Genomic DNA, 6,078 nt, shown 5'->3' with positions numbered 1-6,078 from the left:
TTTTATATATATTTTTAATTTATTTTATATTTTCATTGAAATCACACATTTGATTGGAATTTGTTGTTGTTGAGATGTGCGAAACAATGGTGTTGCCTCTTTGAAAATAACAACAAAATGAAATTGTATACGACATGCCCACACACATTACAATCGGTTGGTACAACATGCCAAATATCAAAAAAGTTTGATTTTTTGTACAACCGGGCCACAAACGATACAATCTTGAATACAACCTCTCCAAGTTGTACAACCAGTTGCTTCGTGTGTGGCTTGCATAAGGAAAACAACTATTCAGAATGTACCATGGTAGAAGAATATAGGTAGACGCATCGACACAGCTGCTGGGACAATGAACTGTCAAACCAATTTTGGAATTGAAAATGTTGAATGAAAAATTATTTAAATTTGTAAAAATTGTTTAAATACACGAATTATAATAAGCTCCAAATGACGTTGTATAAGAAAACATTTAAAAATCTACTTATATTTGAAAAAAACATTTACATTTTTTTGACATATCAATGCTCCCAAGCTTTGATGCATCTACCTGTATTCTTCTGCCATGGAATGTACACTACTCACTACTACTTAGGTTATACAATTATGAAACATGTTAGACCCACTGTACAAATAAGGAGTTAGAAGAGTTTTCATTTTTAAAAGCAATAAGTACCTAAACAAAATAAGCATTATTGTACAATGTTCTAACCATTCATGGTAATATTAAATTTGAAAATTTTAAACTATGCATTTTATGTGTGGCCGAGATCAAATAAGATCAAACGACGGTCGAATTAATGCGTGTTTACACTCCTATCTAACACCTGACGCTTGTCATCGAGTTTTAAACACGTATTTATTTGAAAGTTAGCGAAATACGACGAGCGTCAACATTTACTTTACTGATTTTTCTTTTTTTATATGCTGGAAATAAGATCAAATAATGATATATAAAATTGTAATAACGCTAAAAATGGTTGTTAGTTCCCTTAGAGATATGAAGCTGGCGCATTTGCAAATACGGATGCACAAAACATAGTACTATATTGGAGAAGGTGAATATTTTTGTACATAACGTCGTATACATGGTAGAAGAATATAGGTAGACGCATTGACACAGCTGCTGGGACAATGAACTGCCAAACCAATTTTGGAATTGAAAATGTTGAATGAAAAATTATTTAAATTTGCAAAAATTGTTGAAAAACGCGAATTATAATAACCTGATAGAACATTTAAAAATTTATGACATATCCAAGCGTTGATGTATCTACCTGTATTCTTTACCATGGTCGTGTATTGGTCTACTAAAAGCTACTTATTCTTAGAATTTGTGGTTGATTACGTTTGCTTTGTTCCAGAACTATTTTTTTTTTCGATATCATAAAGGAGAAATCGGTTATCATAGTAAAAAGTTTTACATACTTGCATGGCTCAATAAGAAAGGTTGCTCAACTTCAAAGAAACTAGAAAAATGCCTGTCTTTTCAGGATTCTTATAGTGTCAAATAGACTTTGGTATATGCAACAGTTGGTTCGTTTATTTTTATTTTTTTTAACAGAATTCTTATATTGACAAAAACTAGTACACCAATTAACCCGTTCATACGGCACGATTCCTAATTCATAGTAAAATAATTCCTTTTTTTGAAAAATGTTGTTTGTTGAATTTAATGGAATTTTACACGAAAATACATGAAATTCTCACTAATATGAATAGAAGAAATTATTGTTTTTCTCCCAAAAATTCATTATATCATTAATTTTACAATTTTTGTTCGTGTTTTCAAATTTTTGTGTAAATATTGACATTTTGGACATGTTTTAGTATTTTTCTATTTTTAAATTCTGCTGGAGAGACACTTGTCAAACATTTTTTCTGCCGATACAAACATTTTGAAAATATTGCATCATTAAATTTTTCAATTGTTAATTTTTAAATGTAATTTGTTTGTTTGTTTTTTTGATATATCTAATTGTTAGGGATAGCACACATTCAATCTTAAGCTGGAGACACATAAAGAGCATATTTGGCTGGCTTAAGTCATCGGCTGGCTTCTTCGTAGATGAACAAAGGAGCCTAGGGCCAAAATCGAACTAAGTCAACCTAAAACTCATTTGTTCATCTACGAAGAAGCCAGCAGATGACTTAAGCCAGCCAAATATGCTCTTTATGTGTCTCCAGCTTTAGTTCTAAGAGTGATTTGAATGGAACGAAGCACAACATTTTTTTGTTCCCTCAGCAAATTTTGTGTGGGGAATTAAGTAGATATTTCTTAAATAATGGTCGCACTTCCAACAACTCAAAAACAATTTTGTTTTCTCACGTCACAAATGAGAATAAGGGTGTAGGTACATAAGAAGCTTGAAGTCATGGCTAGGCATACTTTGTGACATTTCTTAAAGGGATTACAAAGCCGCACTTAAATCCTGCTGTCGTTTTTCATTATAATTTGACATTAATATGCCTAGCCATGACTTCAAGCTTTTTATGTACTTGCACCTTAATCTTGATCTCTCCACCGCACATACGTTAAAATCAAACGCCATGATTTTGCTTCATGCATTGTATGTGTGACGCATACTTACAAATTTTCACTAACGCTCATATTACAAGAATATAGGTAGATGCATCAACGCTTGGGAACATTGATATGTCAAAAATTTTGAAATGTTTTGACAAAAATAAATATATTTTTCTAAGTTTTCTTATACGACTTAAATCGGAGGTTGTAATGATATGTATTTTTTAAAAATTTTTACAAATTTCAATAATTTCTCATTCATTATTTTCAATTCCAAAATTGTTTTGACAGTTCATTGCACCAGCAGCAGTGTCGATGGGACTACCTGTATTCTTCTAACATGCTAACGCATGCCATGCAGTTTGTTCGTTTACGGGGTACCATGGTAGAAAAATACAGGTAGATGCAACAACGCTTGGGAACATTGATATGTTTTGTGAACTCAAAAATATTTTATCGTGATCAGGCTTGAATTTTCTTGGTATATCTGAAACTTGGCTGAAATCTGATATTCCAACTAGTGCAATAAATGTACCTTGTTATAAATTTGTGAGGAATGACCGTCGATACTCTAGAGGTGGTGGTGTTGGTATATATATTTCTAGTGATATTTCTCATAAAGTTGTTTTCAGATTATCTGTGGTAGGTAAATGCGAATCGCTTTTTATTGAGGTTATGTCTGGCGATGAAAAGGTTCTGTTTGGTGTTGTGTATCTTCCTCCTCCAGGTGATATTAATGTTTTTGAAGATATTCATAGTGATTTATTTTTAGAGTATTCAAAAATTGTTATAGTGGGTGATTTTAATACTAATATGTTTGATCCGCATAAATCTATGTCTGTCCGCTCAGTCTGCTTCCGATTAAACTTGTCAGTTTTTCATAATTCCAAACCTACTCACTATGATGTTACACATTGTGCGTCTTCTCTGCTTGATTTTATGCTGATAAATAATTGTGCTATGGTACATCTGTCTGATCAGGCAATATGTCCATCGATATCTGACCATTCACTTATTTTTGCATCGTTAAATATTGGTGTTAATACATTTTGTGATTTTGTTGAGTATCGAGATTACTCTTGTGTTGACTGGCCGGGTTTTTTTTTTCTTATCTATCAGCCTTTAATATTGATATGATGAATGTTGTGGATGTTGATGCTAAATGTTCTCAAATTTCAAATCTTTTGTTGGGGTTGTTTGATTATGTTCCTTTGGTGCATAGAAAAATGCGATCTGATGATAATTGGATTAGCTCAAATCGCATTTCACTTGCTCGATCACTTCGTGATTTGGCTTTTAAGGCTTACCTTGATAATAAAAGCAATGATAATTGGAAAATTTTTTGTCGTTATCGTAATAGAGCGAAGTTAGTTATTCGCCGTGAGCGTAGAAAGTATTACTCTAAGAAATTTAATACGTTGGGTTCAACTGCTATTTGGCTTTTTTTTAGGGCTTCGGGTTGTATTGGTGATGATGATGTATCTCTTGACATTGATGTTGATGATCTGAACTATTTTTTTCAATATAGGAACTCACATATGCCTAATATTGATGTGCAATTGTCTAACGCACGCAGTGATGGATTTTCTTTTAGTTGTGTTCGTATGGAAGAAATTATTATTGCACTAAACCGAATAAAGTCTAAATCTGTCGGAGTTGATGGAATACCTGTGGATTTTTTGAAATTAATCTTTCCATATGTTAGTGATATTATTTTGGATTTGGTCAATTCTGTTTTGATGTCGTCTGTGTTTCCTTGCTTGTGGAAGCAAGCTCGTGTCGTTCCAATTCCAAAGGGGAATGTTGTTCGTGGCCCTGATGATCTCAGGCCTATATCAATTCTCCCTGTGATGGCTAAGGTGTGTGAGCATGTTATGAGGGACCAAATACTTGCTCATATTGCAGGCAAGTTATATAATGGTCAATTTGCTTTCCGTAGGAATCATAATACCACAAGTTTAGTTCTTTACTTAACTGAGTTAGTGAGATCTAACACGAACCTTAAAAAGTATACTGTAATTGTTTCATTGGATTTAACAAGGGAATTTGATTCTCTTTCTCATCAAATATTACTCAGTAAACTGATGTACGAGTTCGATTTTTCTGAGACAGCTTGTAATCTTATTTCATCATATTTGTCTGGTAGATCCCAATTTGTTATTTACAATGGCAGATCCTCAAATGTGGCATTGCTTTCGTGTGGTGTTCCGCAGGGCTCCGTATTAGGTCCTTTGTTTTTCATTTTATATGTCAATAACCTCTCTGGATGATGTGTTTCTCGTTTTTACCAATTCTTATATTAATCCTATAGTTTTTGAAAGTGAAATTAATAATTGTCTTGTTCATGTTGGACAGTGGTGTTTTGAACATTGTCTGGTATTGAATCCGTCAAAGACAAAGGCTATTAAGTTTGGCAGTAATGCATATAATCTAAATATTGCTCTCGATGGTAATCTAATTAGTTTTGTAAGCTGTCACAGAATGCTGGGTATTTTAGCAGATGAGAAACTTTCTTTAGAGACTCATGTCGATTCCGTTCAGAGACGAGTTTTTGCTATTATTCGTAGATTATATGGTACTAATTTATTTTTACCATTGTGGGTTAAAAAGAGGTTGGCGAATGCTCTTTTAATGCCTCATATCAATTATGGGCTCGAGCTGGTTTCTGGTACAATAAAATGTATTTGTTTAAGAGTTAAGCGTGTAGTTAATGATATTGTAAGATTTGTGTATGGCTTGAAGAAACGTGATCATATCTCAAATTTTGTTATAGATTTCTTTTGAGCAATTTTTATCTGTTAAGTTATTGCATTATTTTTACAAAACTATCAGAGGTGGTGTTCCTAGGTTTCTGGCTAACATGTTCAGTTTTTCCAGGTCAACTAGGAGTACTCAGATATTAATACCCAGAATAAATAACTTAACATTTGAAAAGACTTTTATTGTACGTATTGCACGCTTGTGAAATTATCTACCTATTGAGCTTAGAATTTTTTCCCATTCTAATAATGCCTTTCGTTTGAAAGTGTTGAATCATGTCCTGCATCCCGGTATATATCCCAATTAGTTTTATTTTCGTTGTTTTGAGCTTCTATTTTCTTCATTTTACTCTTTTTTAATTATTAAATAATAATTTTTAAATTATTTTTATCGTCGCCTTTATTGTTCACCTTTCTTAAAAAAATTAATTGCTTGTTGTTGGTTATTTTGCCTCTATTTGTTTTTTAATTATGTTATAGTTAATTATAAGTTATTTTGAATTTTTTCTACTTGGTATTGAGTACCTTATTAATACAATTAATTGGCCTTAGTATTAAGTGTGAATTGAATAAAGAAAGAAAGAAAGAAATGCTTCTTCAAAAATAAGTAGATTTTGACATGTTTTCATATACGACACCAATCGGAGATTGTTATGATATTCGTTTTTCAATACTTTTTACGAATTTGAATAACTTTTCATTCAAAATTTTCAATTTCAAATTTAGTTTGACAGTTCATTGTCCCAGCAGTTGTGTCGATGCGGCTACCTGTATTCTTCTACCATGCGGGGT

The sequence above is a fragment of the Musca domestica genome, unplaced genomic scaffold (genome assembly GCF_030504385.1).
Source record: "Musca domestica strain aabys unplaced genomic scaffold, Musca_domestica.polishedcontigs.V.1.1 68, whole genome shotgun sequence".
NCBI lineage: Eukaryota > Metazoa > Arthropoda > Insecta > Diptera > Muscidae > Musca > Musca domestica.
This window is presented reverse-complemented; position numbering follows the sequence as displayed.